This window comes from Meles meles, chromosome 2 (assembly GCF_922984935.1).
Source record: "Meles meles chromosome 2, mMelMel3.1 paternal haplotype, whole genome shotgun sequence".
NCBI lineage: Eukaryota > Metazoa > Chordata > Mammalia > Carnivora > Mustelidae > Meles > Meles meles.
The window spans coordinates 88,388,268-88,406,466 of record NC_060067.1 but is presented as its reverse complement, the minus strand read 5'-3'; the positions used below and the strand labels follow the sequence as shown (position 1 = coordinate 88,406,466).

Sequence of the window (18,199 nt, the reverse complement as noted above, 5' to 3'; positions counted from 1 at the left end):
AGTTTTCCAACTGCATTTCATCACAGTCCCCTTTTTTGTGTTCATCACAGTGCACATTGATACCTGATTGCTCTTACTGATGTATTTGTTTATCTGTCTCAAGCAAAAATATGGGAGCTGTACACGAGTAGGAACATGTCTGTCAGTTATCACTAATAATGATAATAATAGTAGTGAAAGAATACAGCATCTACTATTGAATCTTCAAAATGGTCCCATTCTAAGCCCTTGCCATGTTAAGTCTTTAATCTTCATTGCAGTCTCATGAGGCTGATACTCTTTTTGTCCTTATTTTATAGTTGTAAGGACCGAGGCACAAAGAATTTCAGTGATGTATGCAGGATCACATGGCTATTAAATTTTATTTTATTTTTTAAAGATCTTATTTATTTGAGGTAGAGCACACATGTTCTATCTCAGAGAGAGAGAGAGTGAGAGCATGCACAAGCAGGGGGGAGTAGTGGGGGAAGAGGGAGAAGCAGATTCCCCATTGAGCAGGGACCTCGATGCAGGGCTTGATCCCAGGACTCTGGGATCATGATCTGAGCTGAAGGCGGACACTTAACCATCTGAGCCACCCAGGAGCCCCAGTGGCTACTGAATTTTAAAGATGGGATTTGAATCCGGGCAGAGTGGCTTCTGGCCCCACATTGCTACATGCTAGTCACAGGAGGTACAGATCCAAATAAGACAGAGACACTTCTCTCAAATTCTCAATAGTTAGGAAGTTTGGGAAAATGAAATCACGACAAAGCACGATATGTTTTATATTATAGGTATGGGGGGGGGCTGCTAGGAAAGCATATAAATGAGGCATCTTATTTTTTATACAAATATTTTTGTATTAATATATATCAGAAAAACCTGAAATGTCTTCATTAGTATATAATAGTCCCCTTATCTGTGGTTTTCTTTCTGTGGTTTCAGTTCCCCACCGATGACTGGGTCAGAAGCAGATGACTGTCCTTCTGACCTATCATCAGAAAGTCAGGGGGTGCCTGGCTGGCTCAGTCCATGGAGCATGCAACTCTTGATCTTGGGGTTGTGAGGTCGAATGCCACATCAGGTATAGAGGTTACTTAAAAATAAAATGTAAAAAAAAAAAGGTCAGTAGTAACCTCATGCTACATCAGAACACCTCCTTTCACCTCACTTCATCTTATCACATAAGCATTTTGTCATGTCACATCATCTCAAGAAGGGAGAGTATAGTAAAATAAGATATTTAGAGAGAGAGACCACATTCACATAACTTTTAAATTGCAGTATATTGTTATAATTTCTTTTGCTGTGAGTTAGTGTTAATCTCTTACTATGCCTAATTTATAAATTAAACTTTATCATACGTATGTATGTATAGGAAAAAACAGAGTACATGTAGGATTCGGTATTACCTATGGTTTCAGGCATCCGCTGAGGGTCTTAGAATGTATCTGCCTGTGGATGAAGGGGAACGACTGTATTTGCTGGGCCATCCTTTGCTCATATAAGTTCTCTGGCATCATGCTTGTGGAAATGTGGAGGTAGCCAGATGAAACATTTCAGTAGAGAACATACCTAGTAACTGAAATTTGTCAGATTTTTTTTCTGAAATGATTCTGATACTGGTTTTCTATTCTTTCTACTCCTATTCCTTTCTATTCTGGCTAAGGGAAAAATTATTTCACAGGTGACAGGTGCTGTGAGGGAACTAGAAGGTGAACCAACCATCTTGAGAAAACCGTTATTTGCCTACTTTGAAGAAATCCCTTGAAATAATGAGGCATAATTAATGCCAGTTCTTAGGATTATATGAAAGTTTTCCAACATACCCACTACAGTTCTGATGGCCAGAAATGGCCATTTGATCACAGTTATGTCGGCTAGCTATCCCATGCCTCACTGAATTGAGCAGTAAAGTGAGATTAACTGTGCACATCAAGTAATAAATGGGGCTACGATTAGCACCAGTAATGGCTAGTCTGCTTTTAGTGCCAGAAGCTAATCTAAGGGCATTGCAGTTTATTTAATCTTCACATCAAACCTGGTGAGGGAGGTGTTATCCCTGATGGACTGTTAAGGTTAAGTAATTTGCCTAATATCTCACCGCTACAAAGCGTAAATTTGAGCCCAACTATGGGGTTGTGTAAATAAAACAAACAAATCATTGCCACTATTGAGTGTCTTCTATGTGCCTGGCACTCGGCTAGTCACTTTAATGTGTTGTCTCATTCACTTCTCATAGCCCTGTGAAGTAAATGTTGTACTCATATGACAGGTAAATAACCTGGAGACTGGGGATTATGGAATTTCCCCAGTGTTACGTAAGGTCAGGCCTGCCTGATTCCAAAGTCTATACAAACTAGTAATTCATTAAACTCTTAAAACTGGCAAGTGGTGTACTGTTCTTTCTTCTCCTTAATTGCCTCTCCCACTCTTATTCTTCTCTTCTGGTACTTTTCTCATTCTTTGTGCCTTTGTAATGCATCGTTCAATAATGTGCATAATATAAAACCCCCTAACATTTTCTGAGACAGATAATATGATGTGCATGGTGCTAAATTGTTTGCTATTCATTACCTCATTTAATCCTCCCAGCCATCAAATATCGTAGGTACCACTATTAGCACCATTTTGTATTTGAAGTTAATAGAGATACTCTTGGCAACATTTTTGCTGAATCCTCTGGATATGCAGTATTCCTTTGAGAAAACGGAGCATTTTAAAAACCTTGTTGCATTTGCTTGTGCTGAGAATAAATGAGCCAGATTAAAAATTCTTTTAGTTTTTGAGCATTAAAAAATATGTGATCCTACTTAAAACTATTTTTTTTTTTTTCCCCTCTTGAAGCAGGGTGGTTTGGAGTTGTCTTCTTTGTGGTGTGTTTCTTGAAAAGTTCTGTAAGGCTAATCTGGTTAATTCTGGATGCTTCCTTTTTCCCTTGTCTCTCTGCAGCTCTCTGCTCTGTTCTCAGGACAGCTACCATTAGCTTGTGTCTACTGAAGGAACCAGTGGGGGCCGGGGGGAGGGGTAGTGGGGAGGCAGGGTGTTGGGTCTCTGGGAAACTCATTTGCATACTTCTTGTTACAAAGGCCGACCACATCCTGGTTAAGACAATGTGCTGTCTGATAAACAGACTGCATCCCCCAGTGTCTGCCTGGAGCTCCGCCAGCCTGTGGCCGGCCTTTGTCACAAGGTGCTGTTTATTCTGCCTGGAAGTCCAAGGACAGGACAAACCAGCTAAATGAACCTTTTATTTCTCCCATTCTCTGGCAGAATTTCCTTGGGTCAAAAACATTTATTAATATTAGATTAAGGGGGAGGCATCAGAATTTTCCAAAGAAGGTTCCCCAACTCTGTGGAAAACCTAGAAGAGGTTTTTATCTTCTTTTCTAGCTTTGAATTCTTTGGGGCTTGGGGAAATGCGAAAACTTGGAAAACATGGTGTGAGGGCACTATAAAGATCAAGGCTTGCCAAGATTTTGTGTTGATAAATATTTATTTCCACATCTGTTTTCTATGTGTTCCCTTTTTCTTTTCCTCCTCCCTTCAAACCCAACACACAGACAAAAGGAAGTGGAAGCTTAAACAATCAGCTGGAGACTGCAGGACATGTTTAGGAATCTGGATAATTGACTTCTAATTTCTCCATTCTTTCTACAGTTTGGTAAATTAAAAAGCATTGTTGTGATGCAGTCTCATTTATGGCAGTCAAGGTAAGAAATCTCTCTGTGCTGTTTTTTTTTTTTTTTTTTTTAACTGCTTTTTCTTAACTGCCCTCAAAACAATTCAACATTTCCTGCTCTGCTGAAAAGTATTTTCAATTGTAAATGCGGTACCTACTTTAAGTATATTTTAACCACCGCTTTTATTGGTGACTGTAATCACTGGAAAATAGTCACTCACCAGCATGGGAGGGAGTTGTTTTAATATTTTTTTTGTTTTTAAATATTTTATTTATTTGACAGACAGAGATCACAACTAGGCAGAGAGGCAGGCAGGGAGAGAGGAGGAAGCAGGCTCCCTGCGGAGCAGAGAGCCCGATGTGGGGCTCGATCCCAGGACCCTGGGATCATGACCTGAGCCGAAGGCAGAGGCTTTAACCCACTGAGCCACCCAGGCGCCCCTAATATTTTTAATCAATAGTTCCTGTAAACAGACTTTGTCTTGAAGGAATGGAGTTTACCGTGATTTCCTTTCCGCATTTACACAGACCTCTTAAATAGATTACAGCCACTCATGGGTAGCTAATCCTACACATGTAGCAAAGACTTCCTCCTGGATGCCTCCGTGGAGGATGGTGCTAGAGATCATGTGACAGAACAGTTCGAGAATGATGTCACTCGGCATTTTGAAGGGTTACTAACATTTCCAATAAGGCCTCTGAAGAGATTTCTGGCAACCAAGGAACAATATGATAGAGATTGATTATTTTGAGGTTTGGAAGCTAAATACTAGCACATGGTGAATATTGAGGTTTATTGTGAAAATGAAAATTAGACCTCTGTGGAAAACCCTGTGAAGTATACCGTGAGGGGGAGAAGTTATCTGAGCAATATCAGCTCTCCTAGATTAGGAAGGATCCTGAACTGTTAGTGAATGTACTTTCCTTTTCCTTCCTTCCTTCCTTTTTCCCTCCCTCCCTCTCTCCCTCCTTCCTTCCTCCCTCTCTCCTTCCTTCCTTCCTTCCTCCCTCCTCCCTCCCTTCCTTTTCTCTTCTCTTCTCTTCTTTCTTTCTTTTTTTTAACATCCCACTGGTCCTGAAGATTCAAAGTCAGCCCCAATTAAGAGCCCACCAAGGAGGGGGAGCCGACTTCTGTTCCAAGGAGGCAGTTAAAAAGAGCAGCGCTGATGAAGAGGGGCTGTGATACCATTGTGAGGTGTTGAATGAACAAGCTTTCCTCTTTATTAGCCCTGTGGCTTTGGGCAAGTCACTTAACCTGTCTGAGCCTCAGTTTCCTCATCTGTAAAGTTGAGGTAATAATACCTACTTTGCTGTATTTTGTTATAAGCATTAGATGTTGATAGCTTTATAATAGTGTCTGGCAAAATAGTCAGCCCTCAGCAAATAATACTTATTTCCCCTCCTTTCTCCCCCTCATTCTCTTCCTTATTTTGCACTCCATGTGTTAATATGCACTTGAGATTGGGTGTGTCACTCTACTTCTCAGAGCCTCATTTCTAAAAGGAGGAGTCAATGTTTCTAGGTTCCGCCTGGTTCTGAAGTAGTGTAGTATCATGAAATATGGAAGCAAATGGTTGTAGTTGACCATCAGAAATGTTAATCGACAAAACCAGGTTTTTGTATGCTAAGATATACAACTGTAAGATGGTGTTATGATGGTGTTTCCTTTGTCCTGTTCAGAAGCATTTCCACATTGACTTTCACACAGTCTTGGAGTTTGGCCATTTTATTTCATTTATTTATTTATTTATTTATTTATTTATTTATTTGACAGAGAGATCACAAGTAGGCAGAGAGGCAGACAGAGAGAGAAGAAAGGAAGCAGGCTGTCTGCTGGGTAGAGAGCCCAATGCGGGGCTTGAACCCAGGACCCCGGGATCATGACCTGAGCCGAAGGCAGAAGCTTTAACCCACTGAGCCACCCAGGCGCCCCAGTTTGGCCATTTTAATACTCTTAGTATGTTTCTGGTATGGTTTTGCTCTGGATGACCTTTATCATCATGGGGCTAAACAGATCCCTGAAGGCAAGAATAGGTTTTTTAATGTCTTTAATCCCAGGGTCCAACAGACTGCCCAGCAGATGGTAGGTTCTCAGTCAGTGTTGTGGAATGAATAAATCCAGTTGATTTCACTTACTGACTGTCTATCCAAGCTTTATTGACATTACTATTATTTATTATGATATAAATCAAGTACGAATCAAGTAGCAATTTTTCTTGCGTACTTTGGAAAAGTAGACGTAAAAGGTTGTCCACTACTGAAGTTTCTTCATTTTGCTTCTCCAGTCCTCTACTTTTCTGTATCTCTGCCCCAGGTGACTTTGATGAAATATGTCACACCATGCTTTATGATCTGATATTTAAAAGGACTCTAGGCATTACAAAAAATAAACGCAAGGACTAGAGGCATTTATTTATTTATTTTTTAAATTTTATTTATTTATTTGACAGATCACAAGTATGGAGAAAGGCAGGCAGAGAGAGAGGAGAAAGCAGGCTCACTGCTGAGCAGAGAGCCCGATGCCGGGCTTGATCCCAGGACTCTGGGATCATGACCTGAGCCAAAGGCAGAGGCTTAACCCACTGAGCCACCCAGGTGCCCCGGACTAGAGGCGTTTAGAATGCATGTGTCTTATTGGCTATCCGGTCCTACAACCTGATCTCCTCCACAAAGGGTTTTGCCTCCTGCCGGAGCTGCAGCTCAGCTGTTCTTATAGGATCCTATGTACTTCGAGTTCTTGGCTTCCTCCAGGAGCTACAGCTATCTCTTCATTATTTGAGGGAGATTAGCCAGGACGGCTTACGGTTACTATCTGGCTCCCTGCCTCTTGGAGATTTGACTGCTCCTGATCATCTCTACCAAAGGATAGGGAGAGGGAAAGGGGGGGGGGGGGAGCTGGAACTCAAAGCAGTGCATTTTGCTACTTGGTTAGAGTTCTGGTAAATGACTGGACCAGAAGTGAAGGAAATTGAAGTTGTAGGGTTTCCATCGCCATTTGGCCCATTTCCCAAAGGTTTCGCTGGCCAGTGTGTTTGAGGATAGGAAGTGGCTAGGGTGTGGTTTCAGATCTGGACCTTGACTCTCTCATCAGAAAAGATAGTTAAAGCCTATATGTCATTCCTCTGTTTGAAGAAGTGGTCGACCAGACTTTCACATATGATTATTGCTGGAACACTGCGTGTAGGGTTTTGTCTGCCAACAGTGTGGCTATGTAAGGTAGAAGGTGGCACGATGGTTACTTGTGGTTGTTTTCATCCCAAGTTCCTTGGCATTCAGGGCATGGGACAAAAGTATATAGTTTTGGTTTGGCATTCTGTGGCTATCCAGCTGGGTTATTTTCTTTCCTCTTCTTTTATGGGGTAGTTCAAGGTTTAGATTTTTTTTTTTTAACCGCAGAATCTAATTTAGTTGTGGCATTTTAAAAATTATTTTTTTGTATATATGCCCAGAGCTTTTTAGGTTATTGGTAAACTTTTAAAAAATACCACAGTGCTTGTAAACATATATAATTTAAGAACCAGTCATGACTGAAGCCTATGATATCCTTTGGAAAATACTTACTTGGAAGCAATTCTAATTAACAAGTTATTTTCTGGTTTCCTTCTTGCATGCTTTTTTAATATTAATGCTATTAGATGGATAGAATCTTTTTTCCTGCTAAGATTTTATTTTTCCCTATTCCTTTTCTTAGTTGTTATAGAATAATCAATTTTATTGTAGTTAACTTTGGTGGAAAACATGTTAAACTTGTGATAATAAACAACTAACATGACAGACATGAGAACAGTTGGATTCTTGAAGGTCAGAGTTTTGCAGATGTTCTTTTATAATAAGCTCAATGAAGATGAACTACAGGGAAGCCTCATTAAACTACAATTTATTTATTTATTTTAGATTTTATTTATTTGACAGAGATCACAAGTAGGCAGAGAGGCAGGCAGAGAGAGAGAGAGGAGGAAGCAGGCTCCCTGTTATTATGACCGGAGCCGAAGGCAGAAGCTTTAACCCACTGAGCCACCCAGGCACCCCCAATTGATTTATTTAAAAGAATCTTACAATTTAAAGAACATTTCTTCCTTAGTTACTAGATACCCTATTTTTCAAAAACGACGATATTGGATAACTCGCTTGACTCTTCAGAACTATTTTGTTTTTCTTGTCATTTGAATTCCAGGTTAGGACAGTTTGATTCTTTTAGGCAGTAAAGATACTAATGTCTGAATGACACCCTGGTCAAATATACTGCCTATTTCTAACAGTGTGTTGGGCCACAGTGAAGGAGAGTGGTTAGGCTGTGAAACTTTCATATTCAGAAGATATGGTGACCCAATTCTTCCTTCTGGAACACGTCAAGTTCTGGTGAAGACAAGGTTGTTCTGCTTTGGAAAGAAGAGACTGTAGATCAGTTCTACTTTGTAAGATGCGTACGGTGAATCTCCTAAGTAAATGCACCACAATCACTGATTGTCTTTTTTCCCTTCTGGTATGGGAATTTACTTGAGGAATTTATTTACTTTATCTGGCATGAGAATTTAGGTTAATAAAATAATATTTATTTACCCAGTCATTTACCTCAAGGTCAATTGATGGCTCAAAACTGAATTAAGCTTATAATATTTCTTGGAGCTACTTTAGGCCGTTGCCCTGGAAACTGAGAACTTCTCAAACCTTTAAGAAAGTTATATTTGGGAGGCGAACCATAAGAGACTATGGACTCTAAAAAACAACCTGAGGGTTTTGAAGGGTCAGGGGTGGGAGGTTGGGGGAACAGGTGGTGGGTAATGGGGAGGGCATGTTTTGCATGGAGCACTGGGTGTGGTGCAAAAACAATGAATACTGTTATGCTGAAAATAAATAAATAAATAAATAAATAGTTAAAAAAAAACAAACAACAACAACAACAACAACAACAAAAAGAAAGTTATATTTGATACAACCAAGCAACACAGAGCACTAGCATCATTATACTCTCTGAAATTCTTTCCTGTAAGGACAAAGAGATTCAAAGTAAATTTATTTTGTAAAGACTAAAAGTAATGTTTAAAGCATGTATAGTAACTATTGATGATGTTGTTATGGGAATCAATGATATTCACAAGAACACAAATATTTACAATGTGTAATTGTTTAGTATTTGTTATGTGTGAACCCAAACTCAGACTTGAGCACATGAGCTTCATAGTGCCAGGAGGGTATGTTTCTCCTTGTAAAAGACTGTTTTCCCCAAGTATTGCTTCCTTAGAAAGAGACTTTGTTGATGATTATATGGCTATTGGATCAGAATGTGAGCCATGTTTGATATACTGTGACTACCATTCTTTTAAATGCTTCTCTGCCCAAGTTTATGTGTATCCGTGTTGAGGAAGGAGGTAGTAGTGACAGGTTATCATGAGTTACAACAGACATTATCTATTTTCCACAGTTGACTATTGTTATCTTGGATGAAGAGCTGAAGGATGCTATAGTGCTTCTAACCTCTTCTCTTTGATCGTCTTTCTGCTCATGAAGGTTGGTATTTTTATGAGATGTCTTCTAAACTGGGGAAAGGCTTAATGACCTTTCATCATTCTTAATTCATCTCTTTCTGTGTCACGAAGTGGCCAAGGAGCACTTTACCGTGATTTATAAAAATTTTAAATTATTACTAATAATACTAAGTTAGTAGCAAGTGATTTTAGAAAAAAATACGTTGGGAAAAATTTGCAGGGTATCTTTGCCAATTTAAGATTTATAAATCCACATTGCAGTTTCTCAGGGAGTGTTAAACAACATTGCATAATAATATGTACCCCAATCTAGTTTGGAATTTTAGTGGAAGAAACTGATATTTACGGGGTACCTGCTATGAACCAGGTACCTTGCAAGGTCCTTGTATGTACTACAGTATTTGTTCCTTGAAGTTGTATTACTGGATTTTTATTTTTTACTTACTTTTTATTTTATTTTATTTTTTTTTAAAGATTTTATTTATTTATTTGACAGAGAGAAATCACAACTAGGCAGAGAGGCAGGCAGAGAGAGAGAGAGAGGGAAGCAGGCTCCATGCTGAGCAGAGAGCCCAATGCGGGACTCGATCCCAGGACCCTGAGATCATGACCTGAGCCGAAGGCAGCAGCTTAACCCACTGAGCCACCCAGGTGCCCACTTTATATTTTTTAAAAGATTTTATTTATTTGACAGAGAGAGAGAGAGAGAGAGACACACACACACACACACACACACACACACACACACACAGCGAGAAAGGTATCACAAGCAGGGAGAGTGGGAGAGGAAGAAGCAGGTTTCCCACAGAACAGAGATCCTGATGGAGGGCTCAATCCCAGGACCCTGGAATCATGATCTGAGCTGAAGGCAGACACTTAACTGCTGAGTCACCCAGGCACCCTGGTATTACTGAGGTTTTTAAAGGTTAAACCAAATTTCCCAAGGTCAGTTAAGTAGTAAGGGCAAGGTAATCTTTTATGAAAACCCATGCCTTCCTGACTATACCACTAGTTAATTTTTCTAGAATTCCTGAGTCTTGGCTGTGAGTAAATTAGATAATATTTGTCAACTCTGTAGTATCAGATTTTGCAGATTCCCCATGGGCACACTTATAAAGCAGCATTCTACCCAACACAGATATTTGCATACCCATTACTGTCTGCCTCTCCTCCGCCCATCAGTGGCCTTAGTTCTAGGATTCTTCTTTCATGTGCTGTACTACATTGATCTTCTCCCATCTATTGCAAAGGCTAAAATGCTATTCAAGCCCTTAAACCTTATCACTGAAATAGTTAATTGGTCTCTGCCGACTCTGGTCTATGCTGAGAGATGTGGCTAAATTAATATGCTGAGCCACTATTTTCATTAAGACATCTGATGTCTCCCAGTTGCCTGCAGCTAAAGCTCCTAAGGATGACATTCACGGATTTATATAAACTGTCCCCAGTCTGCCTTTTCTGAATCCCCTACCACTACCACTCTATCTGGATCTGGATCAGTGTTGCCAAATGGTCTTCTTATACTTCCACCTGTGTGCAATGTTGTTTTTCTAGCCCTTTCTAGCCCTTTCATTCTTTTTATTTTTTTTTTAGGATTTTATTTATTTATTTGACAGACAGCACAAGTAGGCAGAGAGGCAGGCAGAGAGAGAGAGGTGAAAGCAGGCTCCCTGCTGAGCAGAGAGCCCGATGATGACAATGTGGGGCTCCATCCTAGGACCCTGGGACCATGACCTGAGCCGAAGGCAGAGGCTTTAACCCACCAAGCCACCCAGGCGCCCCTAGCCCTTTCATTCTTTTTTTTTTTTTTAAGATTTTATGTATTTATTTGACAGACAGCACAAGTAGGCAGAGAGGCAGGCAGAGAGAGTTGGGGGAAGCAGACTCCCTGCTGAGCAGAGAGCCCGATGATGCGGGGCTCGATCCTAGGACCATGAGATCGTGACCTGAGCCAAAGGCAGAGGCTTAACCCACTGAGCCACCCAGGCACCTCTAGCCCTTTCATTCTTAACAAACTTGACATTCTGAGCCTACAGCAGATTCTACTTCTTCTCTGAAAGCTGCCTCTATTAGCTCTGAGGGGGAGCAATCTTTTCCACTTAGGCCACTCCTTGCTAAACCAAGGGTTTGGCCACAACCCTTTACTGCAAGGCATTATGAAAAGAGAACAGGTTTGAGTACTGAGCCTTTTACTTACTGTCTGTGTGATCTTAGGAGGTCACTTTAAATAACACTCAGTTTCCTTAAATATAAAATGAGTATAGGTGTAATGATCCCCATTTGACCTACCATGGATGAGCTTTTTTTCTTATGACTCAGTGCCTTTAGTTGTAAAAGAGAGATAATAAGAGTGTAGAACATAACATGTGTGGATTTCCTGTGTATTAATTAGGATGTTAGGTTATGTTGCAGGAAAAGTCAACCCCAAATTGTTACTGCCTTAAAATTAGAAAATTTTATTTCTTTCCCACACTACATGTCCATCTCAAGCGGGCACTACTCTCTTTTAACATTGTTCATATTCAAGGTTGCCAGAGCCTTCACTAACTGAAATAACACAGGTCAGTGTGGCAGGAGGAAGGGGATGTAGTGAATCTTGTGTTAGTTTTTTTTTTTTTTTTTTGAGAGAGAAAGAGAAAGAGATCACGGTGTGGGCATGGGAAGGGCAGAGGGAAAGAGAGAGAATCTTAGCCAGTCTTCTTGGCTCAGTGGAGAGCCCAACACAGGGCTTGATCCCATGACCCTGAGATCATCACCTAAGCCTAAATCAAGAGTTGGACACTTAGCCAGCTGAGCCATCCAGGTGCCCCAACTGTGTGTTAGTTCTTAAAGCTTCTATTTGGTAGTGATGCCCATCACTTTGTCTCATATTTCATTAGCCAAAGCAAATCACATGGCCACAGCTAACTTCGAAGGACTAGGGAAGATTAATCCTACCAAATGCTCAGAAGACTATAGCCCAGAAACATCAGGGAAAGGCAGTAATGATGGCCATACAATGCTTGTGTCATTGGACAATTTTCTTACGGTAGGGTACAGTTTCAAGTTTTATCTGTCCTTCTATGGCCAAGGATCCTTGGAGGCAGAGTGGGGATGTATTCTCTGCCCTCCTTTCCCTACAGCGATCAGCATAGATCCTTAGCAATGTTTTACTGAATAGGTGATTAGAATACTGCTCCAAGTGGCTTTTCTCCTGATGCTAGGGAGCAAAGTAGCTTTCAAGTCCCCAGATTTGCTTTGTACTAAGGAAAGTCTTAGGTAGAATTTATGTAACACAAAACCAAGGCAGGGTCTCTGAAAGGACCTGCTGTCTGGTTTCCCTGAGCCCATATGGGAATGTGAACTATGAACTTGGTGGCATTAAGAAAAGTGTTCCTCTAAAGCTTCATCTTCATCTCTCCTTTTCTAAAGGACTGGAGTCTGAAGCTGGGATGAATTTCTGATTAGTCTTAAGCAACAAGATGTTAAATGGATCAGAAAAGGGTGAGTCTATCATACCAGACCTGCACTTGCTCAACCTTAGAAACACACCTGAGGTCACCTTTCTAGATCTGTAGCAAGAACTGCAGAAAAGATCTTTGGTGTTGAGAGATGAAATTTTCAGTTGAAAATCACCTGCTGGCTCATCAGAAGTCATATGATTTGATTTTTCATTTCCTTTTTTTTTTTTTTTAAGATTTTATTTATTTGTTTGACAGACAGAGATCACAAGTGAGCAGAGAGGCAGGCAGAGAGAGAGGAGGAAGCAGGCTCCCCGCTGAGCAGAGAGCCCGATGTGGGGCTCAATCCCAGAACCCTGGGATCATGACCTGAGCCGAAGGCAGAGGCTTTAACCCACTGAGCCACCCAGCGCCCCGATTTTTCATTTCTAATTATATAAGACATTTATATTTGTTATAGTAAAGTTAGTAAATATAGATGGATAACAAAGAAAAAAATACATAAAAGGGAAAATTACCCAAATGAAAAACATCTTATTTCTCATCTTGAATTAAGGTCTTTCAAACAAAACACCATATACTCTTTCATTGCTGTAGTGAATGTTTCTTACAACACTGATCAATTAACATACTGTGTTATAGTTTCTGTCACTACACTGTAAATTTACAGACAGTAAATTTACATCATAAGCTTGGCCTGATGTTTTCAAAGAAATTCCTTTTTATTAAACAAATTTTAAACAATACATAACAACTGTCTTTCTCTGATTTAGAATTACAAATCCCAGATGCATGCATGGCTTTCTAAAAGTCACGAAAACAGTCTTTAAGTAAACAAAATGAAGTGGGTCACAAGTAAGCGGTTCCATGAGTCTATGGCTTGATGTGCAGCAGGGATGAGAGAGGCATTACTAAAAACCAAGACGCTCTGGAAGAAATGGGCAAAGGGACTCTTGTGTTGTGGGGCTCTTGACAGAGGGCCAAATTTGGAAAATGAGTCACTCCTGCTGCTGTCAGAGCCATTCCAGGAGCCTGTGAAACTGGAGTCCACTTTCCAGGCACCCACTACCTTTGATGCATTTGATCAGAACCTCAAACAGTAAGTCAGAAGACTGTCTGGTATGGGGAGAAGAAGGGGCCAGTGGGGGTACCCTCTGATCTGACCCCATGACACTTTTCTCCTTATGGCTGCCCTTGGATGAACATGTCAGTGGGTAAATTGTATGATCTCTTCAGGGGACTGAATTAATTTGGACATAGCTCTACTCTGCCCAGGCCTCTTCTCTCCTACTGACCAGTGGGGAGAGTGTACTGGCTTCAATTCTTCAGTTGATTTTTTTCCCCCTTCCCCTCAGTTGATCTTTCTTTTCTTTTCTTTTTTTTTTTTTAAATATTTTGTTTATTCATGAGAGAGAGCACAAGCAGTGGGAGAGGCAGAGGGAGAAGGAGAAGCAGACTCCCTGCTGAGCTGGGAGCCCGACATGGGGCTGGATCCCAGGAGTTGGAGATCATGACTTGATCTTATCTTAGGCATCTTGGGCAGATGCTTAACTATCTGAGCCATCTAGGTGCCCCTCAGTTGATCTTTTAAAAAGGACATGGCCATGGCTGGGTTGGGGGAATCTAGTCTCACCAAATGGATGTCACAACTTCAGAGTGAATAAATCAACATAGTAATAAGATATTAAATGAAATTAAAATGTAAACTGGGGGCTTGTATAATGTGACATCTTATATCCATTTACTGCACTGTATGTTGATGTCATTACTATATTATGATCTTCACTTTATAGGCAAGGAAATTGAGGCAAGCAGAGATTAGTCTTGCCCCAAATCACATGAAAGTGATGGCTAGATTTCCTTGTAACTCCATGTTACATGTTGAGTGATCTACATTTTCTTTCTTATAAATCCAAACAATACCATTCCCTGCCTTTCTCTCTTCCAGCCTCTCTCTTCCATGTCTGCTATTTTCATCTCCAAACACTTGGTTTATCTACAGCACTCTGAATGTGCTGTGGCTGGTAGCATCTGGACTGCCTTTGGTTTTGCCTTCTCCCTTCTCGATCTCCCTTCTCTTTATTTGCTTAAATTCTATCTGTTTTCTCAAGATAGTCTCCGTTCTGGCTCCTCCGTGAAGCCTTCTCTGGGGTGTCCAGCCCGCAGAGATCTCTGTTATCCAAAAAGCTCCCTTGGCATCTGTTACCCTGTGGTACTTCTTTAGTCTTTACCAAGTCCCTAGTAGTGGTAGTTATCTTTGTAAAACCCCAATGTAGACTGTGAGTTCCTTCAAGGAGGAACGGCAAGTTTTGGTCAGTTCTGGGACTTTATCTCATATGTTATTATGTACCATTTCTCCTATAGAAATATATGTACCATACTGTCTCTTTTGTAACCTCTCAATGGAATGGTCATACAGTTGATTAACATCATTATTCATATTAACATAGTCCACTCAGGAACCAATTAGATGAGATGCTAAATTGAGAACTTGAAGCTTGGGAAATACTTATCCTTGTTTAATTTTATTTAGTATTTCTTCAATAACTGCAAAGGATTTATAGATTTAATGACACATGCCAAGCTTCATAACCCCTGTACACTTTATTTTGTGCCAGATACTTTTAAGTGTCAGTAAATTGAAATCACAGACCAAAAAACCAACAAGATACACTGTTGTATTCCTTGAAGACCAGCTTCTCCCCTGGAGTTGAGCTCCTATTGAATGCTAACATTATGTCCATTTCATCAAAGCCTTCTTCAATCCTTTTTTAAGACTCAAAATAAAGATCTGGATAACACCCAAGTATCTGCAACTTAATCCTGTTGATTTCAAAACCCTTAGCACAAAAGGAAAATAGGGCTAAGTAACTTTAAGGCACATGCATTCTGGGTATGTTTTCTCTGAAGATACAGGGTACTAGGTCTTAAAGGACTTAAGCCTGAAGTTTGTAACTTTGATAATAAAGAATGTTTTGTGTTTCAACAGCATCTGATGTTTAAGGATTAATCTATCTCTAAATCCATCTGCGGGAGACCCAGATGTGGTATAGAGAGATGGCTTGACTGACTTTATGGCAGAGGCTGGACTTTTGACTTTTGCCTTTAAATGGAACTCTTCAGAGACAAGAATCTTGAGCTTGGCAACATACACTGATAAAAATAAGTAAATAATTTCTACATCTTCACTTTCCTTCAGTCTGTGAAGACAGTCTTAATATTAGAGAATTGCCAAGCACGCACATGATTATAAGAAACTGTTAAGGATTTGAAGGGATGCGGGGCAGCGAGAGATAGGAACAGAGCTCAAAGAGACAGGACAGATAGAAGACATTTTTCTGAAGAATACAGAGTTAATTTTTTTTTTTTTTGGCTTTCTTTCTGCAAACATACCAGTGCACAGGATAATCATAATCCCAGCAGTTTACATTTACATAATGCTTTAGCACTTGCTTCCCCGGATTTTATTCCCACTCCGTCAGAGGGTGCCTGCTTTGTGCAGAGTACTTAATCTCGAAATAAATCATTTACTGTATGAGGATTTAAATAGGTCTTTTGGATAAAAAGTGCATTACATATTTATGAGCACTGATTTCAAGAATCACTTTGAAAGAACTATTGATGTGGCTCTGTGTTAGAGATCTGAACTAAATCCCATTTGATTCATCCTTGGTTTTATTTTTTCCAGGGGTTCCAAATCATGTTTGTATATGCTTGAGGGCCCATTTCCTCTTAGAAGAAGGAAAACATTTAGGGGCAAGTCAGGAACTTAGGAACCTTCTGCCACTCTTCTCAGCGTATCGGGAAAACCAATTTTCTGAAATTAAAATGGCAGTCTGTTTTGTGAGGCAGTAATAATGATGGTAATGATGATAATAAAATGTAGGGGTTCTAATTCAGGACAGCAGGAGAGAGGAGATTATAGTCTATTAAAACAAAGTCCTTTGATGTCTGCTGTGAGGAAGGATCCCAGAAATGGTTATTATTCACTTTTAAAATGAGTTATTGCTTGAGTGTCCCTGATTTATTTTTTTATTTAGAGGTTGTTTATAAAGGTTATTGCCATTAAACCAGTGGCTTCCTGCGTAATCAGATTGCAAACATACCAGGAGAAAACAAAAGACAATTGCATGTAACCAAAATTATTTTTTGAGCTCCTCAGGAGAGAAAGAAAAAAATAGAATAAACGTTATTTGCCGAGTGCCCCAGTTCAACTCCCATCGACGATTTTGCTTTTTCAAATTAAAAATGAAATTACTAAGGAAAGGCCTTTTTTATCCCCCCTCTTAAAAAAAAAAAGTGGGGGAGAAACTGAAAGCAGGGGCAGTTTGCAGGGCTACTTGTGCCTGAGTAGAATCGCTAACTGGTTCCTCTCTCTTTGCTGGGCTGTCTGTATTCACTGTATCACAAGCTTGAAGCCAGACCTCATTTGACGGAGCCAAAAAATGGCCCTTTTGTTGCTGTTTTTTTCCCTAGTGTCATCTCTCATGGTTGCCGGGGCAACCAGTGTGTATCCTTTCAGCATAGGTTACTGGGCCCCAGGAAGGAAGTGCTCCAGCGCTGGCCTGCTATTTTTATAGAACCGTTACATAATACAATCTATTAAAGCTTCCTCTTGGTGTTTTATTACACAAAGGGGAAATTAAATTTGATGACTCCTAAATGTTGGATGGAGGATGTCAGGTGACTCGGATTGTTTGGCTCAGGCCACATAGCAACAATATTCCTATATGCGATTCAAGGAGAACCGATATACAATCATGCCCTTGGCAGTGTTCGCCTGCCTGCGGATCACTGGAGGAAACTGAGCTCTCAGCTGCTCAAGGGTGCGAGTTTTGTCCAATTGCACAAAGCTCCCTCTCTGGTAGGATGACAGTGGACAATGAAACACTATTCACAGCTAAGGGCAAAGGGAATTTTAAAGGTGTAGCACGTATGCTTTTCATAGGTGGGCTGATCACTGGGAAAGAGAATTGGATGGAAAGGCAGAGGACCACAGTTCTCTTCCCAGAACTGCCATTGAAGCATTACACTGATGCCGGGCTCTCTGCTGTCCTACCGGGCTTTGGGTGGCCTCTGGGGGATTCCACAGCGGTCCAGGAAGGGGAGCACCGGGAGAGGGAGGGCATCTGAATTGAACAGCTCTTTAGTGGGGACCACTAGAGGCCACAGAGTCTTTTTGTCTTTGCCACAAGACTCCAGGGGTCTTCTACTTGCCACGGGAACCAATAGGGAACGCAAGTTCTTAGCACCTCTGATTCCCACCTTGCTTATCAGTGACTCCGCCACCAGTCCGAATGAAAGACAGTGCAAGTGTACAATGGGGTCAGAACGGAAATGAATCCCTTTATCCTCAGGGGACATGTACAGCCATAAGGGACCTGAGGTTGGGCTTCCTTGCACTGGAGAGGATCTGAGCCAGGAACTCTCTCCTGTTTCTTCACCATCTCCCTCTGCTATTTTATTTCACGCCCATCACTTCAACTAAGCCTCAAGGCCCCTCCACTCTCAAATCTGCATCCCAGGCCTGCTTTTCTCTGAAGATCACCTCACCTGTCCTGTGTTCCCAGTGCCTGCTGGAGATCTTTCTCTGGTTGTCTGACTTTATC

General features: G+C 40.7%; 1 long non-coding RNA gene across 1 annotated transcript in view; it reads left to right on the top strand.

The window, feature by feature from the left end:
- The first annotated feature begins 3,550 nt into the window (after positions 1-3,550).
- Positions 3,551-18,199, top strand: part of LOC123935967 — a 62,865-nt gene continuing 48,216 nt past the window's right edge. The window contains exons 1-3 of the long non-coding RNA XR_006817048.1: positions 3,551-3,695; positions 9,087-9,172; positions 12,562-12,633. This is a non-coding gene — a long non-coding RNA (uncharacterized LOC123935967). The remainder of the gene's footprint in view (positions 3,696-9,086; positions 9,173-12,561; positions 12,634-18,199) is intronic.